This window comes from Chelonia mydas, chromosome 15 (genome assembly GCF_015237465.2).
Source record: "Chelonia mydas isolate rCheMyd1 chromosome 15, rCheMyd1.pri.v2, whole genome shotgun sequence".
Lineage (NCBI taxonomy): Eukaryota > Metazoa > Chordata > Testudines > Cheloniidae > Chelonia > Chelonia mydas.
In genome coordinates, this window is record NC_057856.1 from 15,043,082 (window position 1) to 15,065,866 (window position 22,785).

Genomic DNA, 22,785 nt, shown 5'->3' on the forward strand with positions numbered 1-22,785 from the left:
CCCATACACTCATTGCTGCAGCAGCTGTATTAAAAACTCAGTGTGAAGGCAATGATGGCAGGGGCTGAGGAGAGGAAAAGGTGTATGAGCACATTTTGCGCTGCCATAAGAACTTAGACCAAGCTGTCATTACACTTCTACATCCTGACTACCAGAGAGCACAGAAGTTGGGTGTCCTCAACAGACAAAGAAATAGATTTTGTTATCACAGGTATGCGATTTTTGCCTAGACCCAAATGTCTGTGCAGCTAGCGATGACGTAATGCATTAAACAGCAAAGTCGTCATCCAGCTCCTCAGCAAGAAATGAAGGAGGTGCCTTTGGCGCTCAGTTACCTTGAGCAGCCATTATGTACTATGAATGGTTTGCTAAGTACTAACTGGTTCCTCAGCCCTGTACAGATTTCTACACCTCAGAGAAGTCTCCACTTCTGAGTCAGCTGCTAGAGATTCTTGTCCTGGAAAGTCCTCTCCCTCCCACCAGTAAAAGGCAAAAGAGTAAAACCAGTGAAAGATGAAATTGGCCACAAATTCTGCAGAACAGGGCGCATGCCTTACTTTGTAAAGCACCATTTAACTTCACAGAGTACCAAATAAGGAGTAGTAAATAATAAATAATCATCATGGAGCAGAGATGCTGTCTGTAAAATTGCAAAAACACTGCTGTTCCAAACCTTAATCAATGCTGTTGGTAGGACTGCTAGAGATACTGCTTGCCCTCACCTGACTTACTCTAACAAGCACCCTGTTTTTATTTTAGAGGTGATTTGGAAGATTTCCTATGCTGGACATCTGCTTTTATTGACACTGTTGAGATTAATGTTTTAACAGAGAGGTGATGAGGATGATTAAATATACTGTGGGAGATTTCTCTTCCCTTCATCCAGTAGAGTCTAATTTGCCAGTTTGCATCTGTGTACCACTAATGATTCATTTACAAAGCATCTGTGTCTGTCTAGGCTTTTATACCATGCTGAGCACCATGGTAGCTGAGCATATCACTTGCCAGTTGCTTCATATAGTTTGGAGGACCAGATTTTGCTGTTACTCCATGAGAATCTCACCCTGAGTTGGTAGAGCTAGAGTCTACAGCACAGTGATGAAGGGTTCCCCACCCTGGCTCTCTTTTAGTTCCCCACCTTCCCGTGTCGCTGAGTTTTCACGCTTACGTGTTCTGGCACCAGTTTCAAATACTGAGAGAATTCAGTGTGGCACAATCTAAAGCAGATCCAACAGCACCGCTTGCAAAATTCTGTCTGCTTGGGGTGTGCGATTTTTTTGTTTTCTGGACAGGTGAGTGAGATGCCATTAGAATTTTCCATCATCACCACCACAATAAAGGCAAGTGAGTAGATACTGACCTAGGCAGGTATATTGTCATAATTCTATAATGCCAGTTTAAAGTACATTCTATGGGTTACAAAACAATCAAGCCATGAGTATGGGGCAACTAGGAAAGTCCCATTATCAGGATTACCTATGGGTGTTTTGTTGGTAACTGCCTGAATACCCAGGGTTAAGTATTTCAAAAGTCATTCATCTTCAGTTACCACCTATGCAAACTGCTACTTTAACTGCCTATTCATTTGCTGAAGGACAGAAGCCTCAAGGAACATTTTATATGAAGACAGAATGGATTCCCTTAGTTCTTTAAGATATATTAGCACAACCTCATTTGGCAATTGCCCCCAAGGGTGCTGGGGAGCAGAGGGGTGAGGCAGATTCTATTTATAGAGGATAACCCTGGAAGAAACAGGAGCTACTGGAGAATCAACCATGAGGGGTGAAGCTGTGACAATGCTGAATCTAGCAAGAGGTGCAGACGCATAGTCTTTGTGCCAAAGAAAGCTCTCACAACATGCAATAGGTGGGGCCACGTTCAAGTTTTAGGCTTGGCTGGCAGGTTTCTTAGGCACTCCTGATGAGAATTCACAGAGGTGTATTCCAAAGCTGCAGGAGTGAAGAACTAAAAGGCTATTTAAATATAAAAAACTGCCAAGTCACTTCCTATAGAGCTCTCCCCTTCCCACTTGAAGGGGCAGGTGGTAAAAACAGCAGGTTGGACTGATTTACACTGGTTTAAATGGAGTAGTTGATCCCAGTACGTTTACAGCCATATCACTGATATCAGAGTCTGGCTCAGCTAAACAGAACAAACTATCAGTAACCACCTCAAGGAACATGGATGCTACATATCAGGGGGGAAAAGAATGGTTACCACTCTGCCATTTCCATCTGAGCTCACTAAAATAAAGTAACAGCATCAAGGAGCTCTCTAGAAGGGATGCCGATATGCTCTTTGGAAGAATATATTTGGACTAAAACTTTACTCTTGGCATGGTGAATTCTCAAACACCTGTACCCAGTATTTAACTGCCATTGCAGGACCTTGGCTGAACAGCATTTAACCACATGGTGGGCTAACTTAAATTTAAGCATCATTGTGCCACAGTGCAGGTGCATCAGCACAATCTGCATCCTTGCTGCCTCAAACAAAACACCAGGTGAGACTCAAGCAGGTGAAGAAACTGCACTCATCAAGAACCCTAACCACACTAGGTAGGAAACAGTCATACTCTGATGAAATCCAGCTGTCTTCAACCCCTGGTTGGTTGATTGCCTGATCAATCTACTACCCTAGCTATACAGCATTCAAGGTGATTTCTCTAGAATTCCGCAGAGATGTCAGTCTTTAAGATAAAATACACTGCTCAGCCATTTTAAAGAATTAGAATAGCAAAAACCACCTCACCATCCATCCATCCTGCAACAAGGAACTAGTCCATCCTGCGACAGGAGGAGAAGATAACGTACTAGTAGTAGGTCTTCTCCATCCCCGACTACTATGATGCTGATGTTTTCGGAGGCTTTTCTCCTCAGCTTCCTTATTAATACCAGTGTTCCTGCAGACCTTAGAGTAACGACGACAATGCACCCGTATCCAAGAGTCCTCGTATCTCTGAGTTCTCACAAAGTTAGTCCTTGCATATCCAGGTCTCCCACTGAAGTCAATGAGAGTTTTGTAACAAGGTATTTACTGGGCCCCTCGTCATCTTACACAGGGGAGAAATCCTAGATGGCTGGGAGCAGCCTGGAGAAACATTCCACTTTCAAAGGGGGTTATTTCCTTTTTTAAAAAAACACTAACTTTTTTTAGCCAATTTTTCATCAGTCTGGTTTAATGCATCCCAGCTGTATATGAGAATGCTGGCTCCCTCACAGAGATATTCCCAACTGTACATATTCATTTCTGAACAGGTAATGGGTCTTGGCACAGCGGCTGGATCTTATGCAGGAGTTGGATGTGACATGTTGGGAAAGGGGTTGAATTCTCATCTCCTGTTCTAACAGGAAGGCCATTCAATGAATACACCCAAGAACCTGAAACAGACACTGGTCTAAATTTGTGACTTTTTTTTTTAAACTACGTTTTACTGTTAGCATTTTTATTTTCAGTGCTATTGCTCTCTCCCACTCATTTTGCCCTGACTATTTAGCAGAGAGATTTTCTGACACCCATTCCTGGAGTTGATAACAGGGAGAACCCTACTTAGCTCTGTTGGGTTTAGCTGGTATACAAAGAACAGACATCACTGACAGCCACAGAAACATCTACAATGCTAACAGCAGGGTTTATGGGTAGCTTCTGCCCCTCAAACTGCAGAGCCAAAGGGATCTTGGACAGCAGGTTGGTGTGTCTCAGAAGAAAACTGACTTTTTAAAAAACAAAACAAAAAACATGGTCTTAGTAAGAAAGTGGAGGAAATAAACAGAGCTTTGGAATTCTGAATTCCATGACTAGGGTAGTTTTAAGAGAAATTCCTGCATTGGGCCTAAACACACAAGCTGAGATTTATAAAGGAGCCTAAGAGTATGTCTATACTACAATTAAAAACCCATAGCTGGCCCTTGCCAGCTGACTCGGACTCAGGCCAAGGGGCTGTTTAATTGCAGTGTAGACGTCCAGACCTGGGGCTCTAGGACCCTGAAAGGTGGGAGGGTCCCAGAACTCGGGCTCCAGCCCCAGCCCGAACAAATTGTCTACACCACACTTAAATAGCCCTGCAGCTTGAGTCAGCTGGCACGGGCCTGGTGTGGATCTCTAACTGCCATGAAGACATACTGTAAGTGACTTAGGAGCTGCTGAAATCCCCACCCACAGTGATTATTTATACATACTACAAATTTTAGAAACTGATGAATAGTATTCCCATTTTAGGATATAAAACAAGTTTTTTTTTTAAAAAAAAAGATATGGGCTTATCTAAAACACATTAGAACTTCAGGTAGAAGAAAATCCAGGTTCAGATCTGAATTTTACATTTAGGACTGCTTGTATTTAAGAAACAAAACCTAAAATCTAAACCTCCATAATTTTGCGTGAGCAAGATATTTAAATCTCCAAATAGGTGTTGGTTTCAAAGGCTTTTTTCCCTGGTTTGAATTAAAAAACAAAAAAACCACACAACTGTAAGGATCCATCCCTCTTTCCAGTTCTGGCAGCTGAAATTTCACAGGAAAATGCCAGACTTTGCCAAGGATGGTGGAAAGTCTCATGAGAATGCTAACCTACTAAAAAAATCCTCCACTTAACATGGCCAAAATCCCAGTGGATCTTGCTGGATCTCAGCCATTTGGAATTCAGCACCATTGAATTCAAACCTTAGCCCCCAGTGCATCCTTCTTGGATCATTGCTAATTAAAAAAAGAAAATTGTTATTCAACTCTGCTTTTTTTTTTTAAATTAATTGCTATTTTCCTAGAAAGAGTAAAGAGTATTTTTCTTTTAATGAGTCAAATTATTGGAGAACTCAGTGACAAATTATCTTAAAAATAGTTTGAAGGAAAAAAATAAATTAGAAAGAAAAAACCCCCCACAAAACAAGAAGCACTTTACCACCACAGGGTTCCTTTCCCCTGCTGTGCACAACCATTAAATGCCATTCTGCCTCCCCATTTGAGACACTGAATCTGAAAGATCCAGCATAAAAGGCCTGGTGAACACTGTGCCCGATAAGAAATGTTTTAAAAAAAAGATGGTTATAACGACACTGAAATAATTAGAATATTCACAAAAGTTCCCCTTGGATTCAAGTCAGCATGTGGGAGTGAGGGATTAAGATAAAGTATTCACAGCATTTCCCGGTCAGATGCTGAGATATCAAAGCCTGCGTACTAAGGTGTACTGGTGTAGCGGGGGTGACTACCTAATAGCAGACACTGCAAGCAGCGTGAGTGAGTGAGTATAGTTTGTTTTTTTAAGTTTGTGATCTAGTTTTAGTGCTCATATGAGAGAGTAACAGCTCTAGCCTAGTGTAGGCAGGCTCTGGGCAAGCTTTTCCCAAACCTCTCTGTCAACATATGCCAAACTTGAATTAAATCAGTACTGCTCCTTGATATCGCCCACACCCCCACAGCAAGCCGGAAATGCCAATTCTGTCAACTTCTTCAGTCAACAAATTGGGGCCATTTTATTGTCTCTTCTCCTACATGACAGTAAACAGAGTTACTCTTTGATTACAATAAAGCAGGAAGCCACCTGAGCAATGAAAGTATAGTACTGAATTTTGTCATCACCTTCCGTACCAGATCTCAGCTTTTCACAAACCTTCCTGGACACGGCTGTGAGGGAGAGTGAATGAGCGCATTACTCCCATTTTACAGCTGGGGAAAACAGGGCACAGAGAAATCAGTGACTTCCCCCAAGGCCATACTTCAAGTCAGTGACAGAGACTAGAACAGAACCCAGGTTTCCCAAGCCCCAGTCTGATGCTTTAGTCACTAAATCATTCTTCATCTTGTGGAAGGGAAAGGCTCCTTTCCATAGAGTTTGCGACTCCCTTTCTCCCGAATGGCCCTGAAGCTACAGCTAGAATCTGCTGCACGGGGGCCGTGCATTGTATCAGCCGATTCAGTAAGTAACAAGGTCTTCTGAAACCAAGTCGAACAGCTCAAGTGATTTAGTGTTCCTGCCTGGGCTTGCCAAAAGACCTTAATGCAAATACAGCCCCAGGAAAGTGAGGGTGGGCTCTATGGTTCCCTCCCCCTCAGGGCTTTTTCTTCAATCCCAATGCACTTCATTACAGTTACACTTCAACTGAGAATTCAGTTTATTTTCTGAAGCAGGGAAAGTGGGTTAGTAACCCACAAAGAGCGCAAACTCTGGTGTTCCAGAGGATTTGCAGTCATCTCAAAGGGGTGTTTTGTCCATTGACATGTTTGCTGTCACATGAGCCACTGGATTCCAGGCAAGTAAAACAGGCTCACTCACTCCAAGGAGTGACACATTCACACATGGCATTACTTTTCTTGAAGGTATTTACAGTTTACTTTTTAGTGCTACTTTAAGTTCAAAGGGTCTAGTAAAGCCCCATTAAGCCATTTACATCAAACTGGTTAGTTAATTATCCTGTTGTAGACTTTAAATTAGTGATTTATAACCCTTTCCCAGAGATGCCAGTATTTGGAAGCACTTCAGCAGGGCAGGGGTTTTGTGGGGTGGGGTGACAGATGGAAAACACACAGACTTGTGTTGCACTCAATTAACTTTTTGGAGGAGAGTGGGGGAAGACACCCCACTGTTTAACAGGCGGCAGGGTTCAGGAGACTATATAGCATGAGCTCTTCCCTCCTTTATAAGTCTGTCTCACTTCAATACTTCCTCATTTGTTTTTACATGGTGCGCTGGAACATCTAAGTTGGACCAAAATCCACGTGTGCTAGTTCAGATATAAAACCAAGGGCTGGATTTCCAGAAGTGGCCATCACGCAGCGGGTTGAGCGCTTGGAGGATCTGACCCCTTATTTTGGTGCCTCAGCTTTTTCTGAAAGCCCAGAACGTAGTGGCTAGAAAGGGAACCCGGTGACCTGCTCCGACCAGGGTTTATTTGGTCATTCCTTTTCAGAAAGTGCTCTTCTGCCAACCACCTCATTTTCAGCTGACAGCAGTTTGCTCTCTAGCACCTTTATGTCAAACTCAAAAAGCGCTAGAGAAATCCTTCCACTAAGCCTCATACGTAGGTGCTGGAACTGGGGTTGGGGAGGGCACTTGCAGTGCTGCCGCACCCCCTGGCTTGAAGTGGGTTCCATGGCTCTCAGAGCCCCTCCCCAATACAAACCGTTCCAGCGCCCCTGGCCTTATCCCTCTCTGAAATGTGCTATGCCCATTTTATACAGAAGTTCATCAGTTCAGCCAGGGGGAAGCCACAGCATGGATCAGTGGCAGAACAAAGTCTAGACCCTGGGAGTCGTGACTCCTAGGACCTTGTTCTAAGGACACCTCATTTTTAAAGGATATTTTTGTTCCAGTAGGCTCGGGTTATTCCCATTAGTCCTTCCAGCCCATTCAGGGGTTTTCACAGGTAAGTGGATGGTGCCCCTCAGACTGTGCCCCTAGGCCCATAACCACAAAACGCTGGTCAAGCCCCACAAGAACAGAAAATGGACAAATGTTAGTTTCTCTTCGCCATCCCTAACAGCTATTACCGGGCTAGAGGCAAATGACCTATTGGACCAGTATGCTGAGTTTTACTGACCAATTAAAGTGGTGACTTAAAACCACTGCTACATACAGACAGACAGACAGTTAGGAAGCAACTTTGGTGCCAATCCTGCAAACTGCTTTATGCTGACCAGTCCCTGTGCTCATCTGCAGCCATACAAAGTTCAGGGATCCAGTCACACAGGCCAGCTTGCAGATTAGGGCTTTCAAAAGGTGACCCATTCTGTTTTACCCTCAAATGAAGGTGAGTGAAAAAGTCAAAGAGTGTTTCCATTCAAAATATAACGAAGTGGTCCAATTGTGTGGAAAAGTCCCACAAAATGTAGTGTTTTTTCTACTCCCAAAATGGTCCCCTTTCCATGGAAAAGAAATCTTATTCTCAAGCAAACCCAATTTAATTTGTCCAAAAATATCAATTCACGTTGGAAAACTTTGAAACTTTTCATTTCACAGGTTTTTGATGTGAAAGCAGCCATTTCGTGAGGATTTGGCATAATACCCCCAAAGTTTTAGGGTCAAAAAGTGGTCTGGAACAAGAGGATGAAACAGTTTCACACAAAGTTCTGTGAAAATATTATCGCTTTTTCACAATTTACTGCTGCTAACTGCAAGCTCGAGGTCTTCTAATAAAAACAAGTAAACAGAGGAGTACTTAAATTGTCAAATAAATAATAAAACATTCTCTGAATTCCCCCGCCTTTTCTTGGAAGGAGTTACACCCAAACCATCAGTCACGGGTATGTCTACACTACAGCAGTTATACTGCTGTAGCACTGTAGTGTAGACTCTTGCTATAGGGACAGAAAGGGTTTTTCCATCGCTGTAGTAAATCCGTCCCTTTGAGAGGGGGTACCTAGGTCGATGGAAGAATTCTTTTGTCAACCTAGTGGTGTCTACACTGGAGGTTAGGTCAGCTTAACTATGTCTGCCAAAGCACACTTACATTTTAGGTGTAGACCAGGCCTCAGTCCAGTAGCTGTTCTGTTGTGCTAACCCTGCCGGGAACACATAGTAAGGTAAGAAAGTTCAAATGCAAATCTCAGCCACCAAACAGCCCATCACAACCTGAACATTAGGATTCTAAACAAAGAATATCAATTTTTCTAATTCAATAGGAAGGAGGGGAGAGAAGAGGGAAACCAGTGTGGATAAATGAGCAAACCTTTCTTTTACCTCCCTAAAACCTTCCATTTCTAAGGCATGCAACAGCCATGACCACTTCTAGAACAGGTGTGTCCCATTAAATACTTCTCATGTCACACTTGTGTCCCTTGGACACTGTTCTAGGGATTTAGTACCACTGCACACCAGCTGTAGTTCACCCCACAGAGGTATCCTGTAACACCCTACAAAGGGGGGGGGGAGGAGGAGGGGCTACTCTCAATTGCATGCAAGAGCCCCTCACCATATGACCTTCTACAGTCATTGATTGGCATCTTACAAACACTTGTGCTCTCAGTGCATGCACAAATACAGAAGCAAAAGGCATGCCCTCCTCCCCCAGACTCACATAACAACGAGTGTATTTCCAAGTTAAATGTACAAAGGGTTTCAAATAATTATGCTGGTTATTTTTCATTTATTACTTGCAAATCCTTGGCTGATTTTATGCCAAATGAAAACATGGAAGATCGCCTTGAAGGAGGGTACAGAACTACTTAACTAGGGAACAACTGCTCGGACTCACTTCATAAGCAGGAACTGCTATTCAAATATTGCATATGCAGGATCATCACAGGCTGACTGGCCCTTTAAGAGGAGTTGGGCTCAACCGTCCCTGAAGCAGGCCAGCCATCCTCCCAGCTGGTCCTAATGGACTAGGAATCAGAGGGCCCTGGTCAATTATTGGGCCCAGCTGGGGAGAGGTCAGAGGGTTTTTAACAACACAGCTGGGCAAGCTCAGCCAGAGGGAAGCCAGAAGGATGGCTGGGTTCTCTGGGACCCCAGAAAGGCTGGGAGCAAAGCCAGGGCAGACCCTTAGAGTGGATGAGCTGGGCCTGGTAGAAGATTCAGGTGTTTCATTTGGGACTTTGATTACTGTGGGAGGGAGAGTTGAGCCCTGGAGAAGCAGGTGACCAACCATCAGTTTTCTGTTACGTTAGGACTCTGAGGGAAGCAGCCTGAGAATCAGTGCTGTGGTAAAAAAGACTGGAAGAGGACAGAGTCTCAGCCCACAAGGGCCAGAAGGCTGTGGGGGCCAAGCCATGTGCATCCGCAGGAGTGACTGAAAAGTTGGATATGTGGAAACTGAGGCAGGGAAGCCACAGGGCCTCAGAGGAGGTTAAACTGTGACAAGAATCTGGAACAAAGGAAAGTGAGCAACATACACATCTAAAAGTAAGTGAAAAGCCACCCACATTGGGTGGGTGGGTGTTATTATTGGTTATTCGTTTTACTGTTGCACCTAGGGACCCTAGTCCTAGACCAGGTCCCCATTGTGCTAGATGCTGTATAAACAGAACACAAAGACTATCCTTGCCCTCCTGGGTGTACAATCTAAGTATAAGACAAGAGACAACAGATGCGGGAGTACAAGTAATCATGAGACAATACTGGTCAGCAGGATAGGGTGTAGTCTCTGCACACCATACTGCCTGTTGTCAAGTTTTCTGTAGCCACTGTGATAAGGGAGGGACTTGAAGGTGGATAATGAGGTGGCTTTATGGATGTTTGAGAGGATGCCACCAAGCGCAGCATGGGAGAAAGCACTAAGGTATGTGTTTGAAAATTCATGTGGGCAGTGGAGGCTGGCATCGTGGGTCGATCAGAGGCAAGCACCAGCAGTGTGATGGTGAATCAGAGATGGCAGGTAGGGTGGGGATTGACTCTGAAGGGCCCTGCAAGTGAATAGAAGCCGTTTATGTTTGATGTGATAGAGAAGTTCCAATTTAATTCTTAAGAAACTGTTAGCCCAAGACCTGGCATTTGCCAAAGGGACTGCAGGTTACGAAGAGGAAACTTGAGGCAGCAGGTCAGTAAGTGCCATCGCCTACAGCAGATACCAAGAAAGGGCAAATTGAATAGTAAAAGCTTCTGGGTAACACAAAGAGCAATGCTAGTTTGGTGGCCGGTCGTTACTTCTCTATCCTCCTCCACCAAAAGGGGCCAGCTGGACATCCCTACACATGTATACGGTCACTGCATCACCTCCTGCCCCACAAAAGACAGCTCAAAGTACGTGGTGGGGAGCCTGGGGACCGCTGGTGCCAAGCTGTCCCAGGATATCATAGGCTATAGCAACGATGCCCAAACTGTGGGGCGCAACCCCTAGGGAGGATGCGGAGGGAAGTTCGGGGAGGCATGGCGGGGACTAGGTCAAGCCCCACAGGAGGTGGGGAGGGAGTACCCCCAGCCATGCTTTGCCCCCAGATCCGCTCCGGCCCTGCTCTCAGTCCCCAGGGGGTGTGGACGGGGGAGGTGGGGGTGTTTGAGGACCACTGGGTTATAGAGTAAGGCCAGAAGGGACCACTGTGACCATCCAGTCTGACCTCCTGCATAACAAAAGCTAGAGAATTCCACCAAGTGATTCCTGCATCAAGCCCATAATTTCTGGCTGAGCTAGAGTATAGTTTAGAAAGGCATCCAACCTCAAATTAAAAAGACTCCAAGTGATGGAGAATCTGCCATACCCCTAGGTAGACTGTTCCAATGGTTAATTCAGATTGAACCGCCTGAACTCACATGAGTAGGGCCCTACCAAATTCATGGTCCATTTTGGTCAATTTCACGGCCATAGGATTTTTAAAAATCATAAATTCCATGATTTCAGCTATTTAACTCTGAAATTTCACAGTGTTGTAATTGTAGGGTCCTGCCCCCAAAAGGAGTTGTGGGGGGGGGGGGGGGCTGGTTTTGCAAGGTTATTGTAGGGTGGGGTCACGGTACTGCTACCTGCACTTCTGCGCTGCTGCTGGCGGCGGCGCTGCCTTCCGAGCTGGGCAGCTGGAGAGCGGCGGCTGCTGGCCAGGAGCCTTCAGAGCCGCTGGCGGCAGCAGTGCAGAAGTAAGGATGCCCTGCTACGGTATTTCCACCCTTCCTTCTGCACTGCTACTGGCGGGGCGCTGCCTTCAGAACCGGGCACCCGGCCAACAGCTGCCGTTCTTCGGCTGCTCAGCTCGGAGGGCAGCGCAGACGTACGGGTGGCCGTGCTGTGACCACCCCACCTAAAATAACCTTGCAACCCCCTTTTGGGTCAGGGCCCCAGATTTGATAAACACTGGTCTCCCCCATGAAATCTGTGTGGTATAGGGTAAAAAACACCCAAAAGACCAGATTTCACGGGAGACCACCAGGTTTCACGGTCCATGACGTGTTTTTCATGGCCGTGAATTTGGCAGGGCCCTATAGATGGGCATATCTGTCCACCCATACTGTTGTGAAGGTAGAGAGAGCTTCAGAAATCATGAGTAGCCTGCAGGCATGAAGCAAATGGATGCCCAAGTGCCTGTAGTAGGGCTGGGCAGAGTCCAGAGTTCAATCATCTTCTGAGACCCAGCTTTTTTAGGACTGGGTGAGAGCAGCTTAGATGAACCAGCTCCTCAGTCCAGTTTAGGTCACCAGTGAAGAGAGGAGTCCTTGGTTTCAGTCTAGGCCTTAGTAAACCTGCATCCATTTATCCCACAGAATCTCAAACTGCCTCTGTCTGCGCCGGGGAAGCCTAGAGCTGGGGCATCCTCTGGCAGTTCTGATTTGAGGTTTGTGTAGGCAAAACACACACCTAGCTCTAATCACTGTTCTCTCCCCTCTTTTCAAGCGATCCAAATTCATACCTACACAAACAGCTGTCAGCTGTACCCTTCTTCTTTACTCAACTTGGTCTTTGACCAGGAAAAGATCTATGGCATAACAACCACCACCCGGTGTTCTGTCACAACTGAAGTTCAACAGTTAAGCTTTTCCTAACCCAAAGATTTTAAACAGTTTCCACTCTTCACTGCTATTACAAATTTATTTGAGCATAAGTTTTTGTGAGCTACAGCTCACTTCATCAGATGCATTCAGTGGATATGCTCAAATAAATTGGTTAGTCTCTAAGGTGCCACAAGTCCTCCTTTTCTTTTTGCGAATACAGACTAACACGGCTGCTACTCTGAAACCCGCTATTACAGTGACTGCTACGTCAGGGATTTCTTGGCAGAGTATGTCTACACTGCAGCTGCAAGCCAGCCTTGAGCTAGTTCTACACAAGCTAGCATGCTAAAAATATCAGTGTGGACGTCACAGCTCTGGCGGAGACTTGGTTTAGCCACCTGAGCTCAGACCCATGGGCTTGAGAGTCTGAGTTGCCGCATACACACTACTATTTTTAGCATGCTAGCTAACACGAGTCTGTCTACCTGGGCTTGGAAGCTTACTTCCAGATGCAGTATAGACATAACCCAGCTGACCACTAAGGGTAAGGGCCCAAGTCACTCCACAAGAAAATGAACACACAACGCAGCTCTTCTGCTGTTTACCAGAAAGCCAAAACGCAGGATGTTAACATTCCAGCTACTGAAAACCAACCACAAGATCACATCTGCCTCACCTGGAGAGAAGTTTAAACCCAATTACTTTTCTGTTCCTCACAACAAACAGGATACAAATCTAGGGAATCTTTCATACTTAATTGCTACTTGGTTAGATATAGTCTTATTTAAGAGAGAGCAATAAAATATATTGTCTTCAGCTCTAGTACAATCACTCACTTTCTTTGCTAAATACAAGTGTCAGGAGTGGAAGAACTCATACCACCATGGACAAGGTCAACTTATAACTCTATCCGAACGTGCCCACATCTGGACTGGGATAGTACACCTTTCTGGGTCTTAATTTCGGTGCAAAGGGGGGAAAAATAGCTAATTTCAGCTTGATGCACAAGGATTTAGCTGCCAGTTGCTAGCTGTGTGGGAATTGAGCTGTACAATAGCCTACGTCCAGGACTCAGTCCAAGCGTTGAACTCTCACTGCTGCCAGCATAGCTAAGCACCTAATCCACTCGATGTTCTCCGGCAAACTATAGCTATTTTGAGAAATGTCAGTCTTGGGGGTATAAACTCCTAGCAACATTCCCTTTAAACGGGACTGAATGCATTATGTAATTGAAAGGAGTTTTATTAGTGAAACAGCACAAATCCCACTGCCATTAAGAATAAAAATTCATGAGCTACTGAACAGCAATGATTATTCAGAAGGCTGTCATGTTTGCTGTGAAACCATAGCCATGAATTAGGCTTTTTTAAAAATGTAATGTATAAATAACCTACATTTTAAAATAATTTTACCCAGCAGCTAGCTCAGCATTCAAACCGTTTTACCATTGGATGGACTACCTTTCAGATCACGTTTTTCCCTTTCCTAAATCACAAGACCAAATATACGGTTAAAGGGTTAAAAAAAACAACCCCTTAGGTTTTCTTTTTCAATACATAGAGCACAGGAAGACAGAACAGCTGTACATGAATGCTAGCATCCTGACAACACCAGATCACTTAAATTTTGCTCTCAGATTCCTATAGTTGATTTGCTCCCTGGGAGGTATGGAAGATTGGTGTTAGATGCCTGCTATTCCCCCTTCTTCTTTTTAAATTTTTGGGGATGAAAGGAAAATCCAAGGCTATGCTATGTCTGTGCATAATATTATAAAACACTCACATGCAGAGTGGGTGCCACTAAAGTTTTCTTGACATTTGTCATATTACAGTATGTGTGCTATTTCCTGTAATAAACTTGCCGTGGTGGTTCCTATTCTTAACGACCATGGGTGGTTAGCAACCACTTCTTCATGGCACCTACTGTACACTTCCCACAACCTCCTCCAGCCTTCTACCTATGTTCAATGCTGAAAGTGTAAGTAATACTAAAACCACACCCAAAAACCCCAGAAAATGCAGACAGTTTCCTGACCATTTCCATTCTGCTTTGCTTTCCATGGTGTAATGATGGAGATGCTGATGTGCTGGATACTGGTCACGCTGGAACCTCCCCCACACTTCCATAATACCCATTATTAGAAAATGGACATTGTGTCAGTTTAAAAAAAAAAATCATAATTTTCAATTAATGGTAACCATTTAATCCTGTTGTCAATCTACATTTCCTTTAGCTGCTTGGATTAGGGAGAGGAGGTTTTGGAAAAATATAGGACATGTCCCGAGTATAAAGATGAAGCATATATTGCCATCAGGGAAAGTATAAAAAACACACAGCCTTTTTCCTGAGCAGAGCCCACTTTACATGAAGAAGCAGAAGACAGGTATTCATCACATTGTTCCTATGGAAACTGACACTAAGCAACTTCCCTGTTCTGCCTTTTGGCTGTCTGCATGTGTGCCCACAGTACTGTCTGGAGCATCCATCCCTTAAAATGTTCTCTCATCAGGAGAGAGTGAAACTGTGCAGGAGGACAGCCACATTAGAGTCAGGGACTGGGACAAAACTAGGAGTGAAAATTAATGAGTCCTGCAGCTTGTTGAAGAGAACAAACAGGAGAGTAAGAAGCTGGCATGATGAAGAAGGGAATGAGATTTATCCCCACCTGAGCCTTGTCTATACTAGTAAAAAGTATAGCTTCTCTCTTTTCTTACAAGATAGCTTTCTCATTGTAAAAAACCCACACCATTATGCTTAGAATAGACGTGGCCTTTGACTGAACCTGTAAAGCCTGGAAAACAGAAGTGAAGCAGAGTTGTAAGTTCTCTTCTTATTGCACACCCAGATTTGACGTTAGGCAGCTGGTTAGCACCCCTGCAGGTGTACCTGGACTCTTTTAGTGGAAAATAAACATTCCGCTAACTGATGGAGAATAGTAAAAAGCTCACAGAGTCTTGTTTAAAGACTATAGATAAACTTATTACTCTCATAGCAAGTGGACATGCTAACGATTTCCTGCAGCTAAACCAATGCCATTGCAAAGCTAACTTGTTTGTTTTTTAAATCAAGGGACACTGATCCTGTGATGAGGTTTCTTGCCCAGCAATGTAGTTTCTCATACATCAGATGAGTGATTTAATCTGATGGCTGTTGGTAGAATGAGTTCTTCATTTTACCCCGTCATTAATATAGTACACTCTGATTGGCTTTAGGAACAGACCTCTTGTACACTTCAGCCAATCAAGAGGCAGAGTTAACCATAGAAGTACATAATAACTAGTCTGGTCCGGATTTAGTTATTAAGATTAAAACAAACAAGCAAACAAAAAAAACCCCATCCCACCCCACCCCACCCCACCCACACCTAAAGATCAGCCATCCAGTAACCTGTTTGGTGTAATTACAATGATAAAAGAAATCCTACATCAGACTGAACTAAGTTTTCCTAATTCAAGCATGTGTCAGGACAAGTGTGGCAAACGCCACTTGGCCACTCACACTTTCTGTGAGGTTAACTATATTGTTGGTTTTCAAATGGGGCGTGAAATCCTGGGGCAGGGCAATCAAATGGGGCAGGGCAATCAAATCCTGAACTTTAGTATTATGGACTGACTAGGCAGGAGAAAGAGGGGGGTATGTGGCTTACTTGTCATGTATTTTTGCTGCTTGTATTGTATGATGTGCAGGCCTGGTGTGACTCACCAGAGCATATGCCCTGGGTGGTGTAAGAGTTGGTGCTTTCCTAGTGCCTTCCACATGGGGATCTCAAAACTCTTAACACACACACGAACAACCTTTTTTAAATTGACTAATGGGGGAGGGGAGATTCCGACGGCGCACACTTCGAATAGAAGGTCCTGAAAATTAAAATTCAAGACCACATCTGGCCAAATAGTGAATCTGGTGACTCCTTTGGAGCTACAAATTTGTTGCTATCTATATTAATTCTTGTTTGCGTGTGAGTGGGGGGCAGGCAGGTGGATGGTTCAAAGACTAGTGTACTGTTCCTTTACACAGGGGCTGGAGGAGGTTCTGGGCAGCAACTTCAGAAAGAATGAAGAGTTTTATGGACAATACTACTTCCCTTATCTAATAAAGTTCTTCGTTCAGTGTTAGAAGAAAGTGACTTTTTGCAATAGTTTACCAATGTCCATGACAATTCCCTTAATAAGGAGGCAGAGGGGGCTGTTCTGGTCCCGTTTGGATAGGTCTTTTCTGCAATTAATCTGAATTACAGTAGTAATACCCATTGGCCCCAACTGAGATCAGTGCCCCACTGTCCTTACAATCTAAAGAGACAAGACTGATGGAGGGTGGAAGAGGGAGAAAACCCATGAGTAAGTGACTAAAAATATCCATCGGTTAAAACCAGAATAAGACCAATATTGTGTGCTTGAGGCCTTTGGAATTAAAAACCTGCTTAAAAAGGAGGAGTTACTTCCACGCTTGTTCAGTCCTGTCAGATAGGGAGGACAGTCCAAGACTGTAGACTCCCAAGAACCTCATTCCACAGAGATTTTAAAAGGTATTCGCGCCTGCCTGGTGTTAACCAGAGGGGCACCAAATCAGGCACACTGGGCAGGTACAACACTCCTTTGCCGACAGAAGGGTTGAACAATTGGGTTTTACTCAGACAAGTGTTTGCAAAAAAACCCAAAAAACAAACAAAAAAACCCCAACTACTCTTGTGCACTCCCAGTTTTTTGTTATATAAATCAAACAGACTAATTTCATCTTGGCACAACAGGAGCTCCCCCAAGACCCTTGCTAGAGCCCTGGCACAGAGGTAATTGTGAGAGCCAGGCAAAGACCTGACCACACCCATTACAACTACTTTGTGTGAATGGAACATTACATCAGCCCATAAGCATTACCATAGCCTAACTTCTCTCTCTGAATACCACCTCAGGCAAGGACTGTGTAGCCCAGAATGGGGAAAAACATTTCCAATTTTCTAAGATTCCCAGATCCTGCTTATCTTCAACCTTTCCCAAAACTACTGAATCCCTAAGACATGCCTTCTCCGAGGCTGCCTCCAGATGATAAAATTACCCTCTTCCAATCAGGGAACAGAAAAAGTACAAGGTAGCCTATATGACCAATCATAAATAGCAGCGTGAAGATTGAACAGTCACACAAAGAACAGGAGCAATTCATAGAGTAAAATAACTCACAAAACAGCTGCCAAATAAAATGTGACAGTGACCATCTGCTCATGGATATTCCATGGGCAGGAAGATGGGCTAAATTCACTGGGCTAGCTATTTGCTGATCATTGGGAGAGAGAGCCTGTGCACCAAGAAGCAGCTAGCACTGGCTGCTGGGAGTGCTCTCGGCCAAGAGCTGAGCATCAGCATGTTCCACCCGCTACTTTGGATAGGTACCCAGGGGGAGGTGGTGTGTATGCCATGTTAGCCAGCTTCAGCATATGCCAGGGAAATACTTTTTATCTCAGTCTAAACACACAGTTCCAGCTAATCAGGTTTCCAACAATGGTTTGGCTGGATACTGAGGATGCCATAGAACGTGACATGTTCTGACCACCTTCCAGGCCAGGTTTTGCTCTGTCAGAAGCCCAGTACTGACAGGACTTAGGTTTGGAATATTTGACAGAAACTGTTTGTGGAAAATGCATTTAAACTCAGGCCAGGTCTACACTCCAGACTTTAGTTGATGCAAGTTACATGGGCAAAGAGCTGCTAAAGTTGATATATCATTTGTGCACAGGCATAGATGGCTGTTTGGATTGGCACCATGCCTACTCACCAGGAGTGCTTTAGTCAGTGTAAAGTGTGGTGCACCAGAGATAAGTATCCCAGCATGCTACGTGCTGCCATCTAGCGTGAGGCCTTTTCACAATGTGTTCTGGGGTAGAAATCACTGTCCCAGGAATCTCTGGGAGCTAGGGGTCAAGTTCCCAGCATGCAACTTTTGCCATCCCATAATGTCATCCATGTCCCATAATCTTTTTGCCCTTTTTTTCCCAAAATCCGTACAAAAGTACAGTATTTTTGGCACTAGCCCACCTTGCTACCAAGTACATAAACAGAAAAGGCTAACTTTCTACGAGTATGCAAGTGTTGGTGGATCACACGACACCAATATCCAAGGCGGCTGGTCAGGGAAGACGCATGACACTTGAATCTATAAGAACACAGGACTGTTCATAAAGCTGCAGACAGGGGCATTCTTTCCCAGCTGAAATGCCCATAGTTACTCTGGGGACCCAGACTCCCTCTTGCTCACAAAGTCGTATACCAGCCACCTTGACAGCACCAAGGAGAGATTCAGTTATTGGCTCAGCCGGTGCCAAATGACTGTTGAATGTGCTGTTGGTAGACTGTTGGGATGCTGGCAGTGAGAAAAATACCAATGGTTAGAGCTGCCTGTAGTGACGGACGCTATCCAAGAGGAAAAGCCACAGCCAAGGTGGAGGTGCAGCAGCTCTCTGACTTTGAACAGCTAGACACAAGGCCCATTACAAGAGCTCAGCTTGGAGTTATGCAGTTGAGGGAGGTTTTGAAAAACCCCTTCAATGGTCAGCCACAGTAATGTTCTGTGCTGGACTGTTCTCCATGCCTGGAGAACTGGTGCTTCTAGGAACTATGTAGTGCTTGCTGTACATTTATAAATGTGTATTTCCCTCAAGCTAGGAATTATGCAGTGCTTGCTGTACACTTACCAATGCTGTGTGCTTTGAGTACCGCTGTGCATTCTGCAACATTTCTTGTGAACTCAAAGATAACAGTATTCTTCAAAAATAGAAATTTATTGACTTGCAAAACCAGTGCAGAAAACCAATGTGCAAAAAACAGCAGGCAATGAAATACAAACTTTAAATTTAACAGAATGGAACTTTGACATTGGAAAGGCAGCAAACATTTCTGCCCATTTCAGTGCACAAATGTAGTCTGTTGTGGCTACACGTACACTGACATGTAAGAGCCAAGGTTGGTGTACGTGCAGCTGTGGTTTTCCTTGCTGTCACCCAATGTGGAGTAGAAAGGCTAAGGATGCAGCCTGTGATGCCATGGGGGTGAGGGGGGGGATGGATGTAGGAAGCTGCTACCATGGAGTTCTCCAACGATGGCAAAGGAAGAGAGTCTGGAATCCTTGGATCTGTAGGTCAACCAGGGTCTGCAGCAGTTGGGTTTGCTGCCTGAGAAAATCCATTATGTGCTGGATCATCTCCCTCTCCTTTTCCTGATAAGATTCTGGGCCTGTCTCCTGTCCATTCTTTCCTTCTCCATGCCATCTGCCATGTTGGCCCTCCAGGCCATTTGTTTGCAGTGCAGCATTAGCTTGCAGGATCTCCCTGAATATGTCCTCCCTATTCCTCGTTCTCCTCCTAGTCAGGGCCAGGAGTTTTGTGAGCAGGGGAGGGGTGCCCCTCAAGGCTGCAAAAGCAGCAGCTGCTGATAAAAAACACAGATGTCATTGGATTTACAGTCCCAATGGAAAGGGAAAGAGTTTCAAAACTCCCTTCTCTTGTTCCCATAAACACTTAATATGAAATGCTTATAGATACTTCAGCTTTGGAGCCCAGCCACAAGGAGAGCAGCCCACCAAGGGCGAGGAAGGAATTTCAGTTGCATGAAAAAATAAATGTTGGTCTCTATTCCATGGTTACATGTGCAGGGCAACGGCACTGAATAGGGGCACTATTTTCCAAGGCAGCAGGAGTTTTAGCTGACATCTTGCCCCTGAGGGTAACGAAGGTATAGAACACTCAGCTGCCAGTGGCTGCCTGGGTCCACATGCCTCTTGCCTGTTCACTGCAATGGTGTGGGAACACGTCCTACCATGGAGGAAGAAATCAGCCATCCCTGGAAATCTTCAGGAGAGGGTTGCAGAGTCAGGAGAGGACTGCAGAGTATCTCCCGGATACAAGAGACTTCCCTATGTACATAAACAAGCTCCATGTGGCTCCCCTACCAGCTCCCACCTCTAATCCAACAGCTCTAACTTGTCTGGCAAGAGCAGAACAATGAAAAGCAGATACCTTTGTCTTAACCAGGGGATGGGCCAGGTGCCATCTTGAAATTTCAACATTGTAAAGAAAAATGCATGCTTACCGGAGGTCCCTTCCCCTCCACTGGGCTCGTCCATGCTCGCCTGCTGGGACTCGCTAGATGGGGTGAAGTCTCAAACAGGTCCTGGCTCATGACATCGTTGGAGTCTCGTCTCTAGTCTCTTCCTCGTCGCTGTTCACAGAAGAAATCTCTGGCTTCTCAGAGGTATCCATGGTGGTCTGTAGGGTCTCCGACAACTACGGCATGCCGCTCATTGTAAAAGCGGCAAGTGTGTGGCTCAGCACCAGATTGTTGGCCTCCCTGTCCTCGAGATATGCCTGGCCAAATTCCTTCGCTTTCATGTGGTGCTGCAGCTGGTCCCTATTATGCCCCTTTGCTGCAACCCCTGTGCAATCTTTTCATAGGTGTCTACGTTTCTACGGCAAGGCGACTTATGTCAACCTAACCTTTAGGGCTGTCTACTCTTAACTGAAGATATTCCAGGAGATTCCCCCCTCCCCCAACATTACGTAATGTCGTTTTCTTAAAATATCCTATTAAAATCTCCTGGATTGCTTTCAATAGTCTGTGGGAGATTGATGCCAATTCCAGGAGACTACAGGCCAATCCTGGAGGGTTGGCAACCCTGCTAACTTTGCAGCGTAGACCAGGTCCTAGTTCTGCTAGTGTCCTATTCCCAATGAAGACAAGTGTTTAAGAAGTGTAGCCAATAACACTGTTAAAACACAACACACCAGAAAATACCACTCCAGTAGATCCTCCACATCTTCATAATCTTTGGCCCTGAGCAGCATAGTACTTGAAGAGAAGTTATTGCTGCTAAGAGACACAGGCACTTCTGAAAACTTTACCCATAAGTCACATGGACTGGGGGGGGGGGGGCGGGGTGCGGGGGGGGGGGGGTGCGGGGGGGGGGGGGGAAGAGAACTTTGCAATTTGGGATGAATATTTTGAACAAAGTAAAGCAATCACCAACAAACTGATGTTGAATAAATACAAGGAATCAAATTCGTCCTTTATAGAGATGAGTTATAAAGACTGACAAGTCTGAAATGACCTGAAATAATAATTTTCCATGTACATGAATATTTCTAACACAACCATCCAAGGGACCGGAGAGAGAGTTTATTGCCTCTTAAAGGTGGACCTTTAACTAAAAAGGTTGAACAAGATTATAGTGGAAACCCTGAGGATACTTTGAAGTGGTTTTGCTGTGTTTGGGCACACCATCTAAAAACCACACTCTTGGGATTTTCCAGCAAGCTAGTACTTTCCTTGCTCCACCAACTTTCCTCCCCCCCCCATTATTAAAAGGAGAGTTGCTTGATAAATTAAAGTAGTATACTGAACAGAGAAACCGTGAAGAGGTTAAGTAACTTGGCCGAGGTCCCAAAGCATGCCCAGTAGAAGAGCATGGTCTACAACCCAACTCGCTGTCCTTTTGTAACAAATCCAACATAGCAGACAGGCAGTTAAGTAAATTACGTATCTGCATAGTTTGGACTAGAGCACTGATCTTTCAGCTCCCCCAAAACACACACAATGACGTCTATCACTTGGGCTAAAGCTGCTCCCCCATAGCTTATAATAATTAATAATAAAGCCCCTCTTCTTCTGAGGGCCAGACACTAGAGAATTATATTACAGACATACATAGGCAGTACATTATACACAGATCTATAGGGTGAGCCATGCAAAATGTAACATTTAAGGTGCCTATCACAGAGTTATCTAAATGCAAATATAACACTTTATAGAGACCAGACAAAAGCTCCCTGCCCTGAGTTGCTTACAATGTGTGTGTTCAAGTGAAGCAGAGAATCCTGCAAGGGGATGATAATCATGGTGATCACTGAGAGAATGATTTAGGTTTGAGACTGGAGGAAGGCCAGCTGGACTAACTTGTTAAGTGCTGTAGTTAGAATGGAATGGAGAAGCTCTGTTCCACTCCCGTCCCCGCCCCCCCGGCACTACCTCCCCCCCAAAAAAGGGGTGGAGGGAAAGAAGAGTCCAAAAGAAAAACAGAACTAACAGTACCCATGTCAGGAGTAGTATACCAAATATACCAAGAACACCATCATGAGCTCTCTCTCACAAAATAAATTCTACAAGAGCACCTCTCCCCTCCGCCCCCCGAAACACACACATTCACTTCCAGTCTTAGAAGCTCATATCAAATTCCAGGCCAAAATAAAAGTTATAAGCCTCCTGGTTCTTAGAGTCGGTCTTAGACAGGACTGTCCTGACACAGCATACACAGATTTTTTGTAATCGTAGGGACTGTTCATATGTTAGGGGTATTACACATAAACAAACTAATGGTATAAAATAAACTTGGTTTAAAAGTTGTAGCGTGGCCAGGACCTGTGTATCAGTTACCTGCATAAACAGCTCCAAACAT

General features: G+C 44.7%; 1 protein-coding gene across 6 annotated transcripts in view; it reads right to left on the minus strand.

Annotated features, from left to right (window-relative positions):
* The window catches only part of HIC2 (HIC ZBTB transcriptional repressor 2), a 99,309-nt gene that overhangs the window by 19,887 nt on the left and 56,637 nt on the right, over positions 1 to 22,785 (minus strand). For 2 of the 6 annotated variants that reach the window (XM_043529301.1, XM_043529304.1), the window contains exon 3: positions 8,444 to 8,495. The exons of the other annotated variants lie outside the window; for them this stretch is intronic. The gene's annotated coding sequence lies outside the window, so the exon portion shown is untranslated. The remainder of the gene's footprint in view (positions 1 to 8,443; positions 8,496 to 22,785) is intronic. 6 annotated transcript variants of the gene reach the window in all.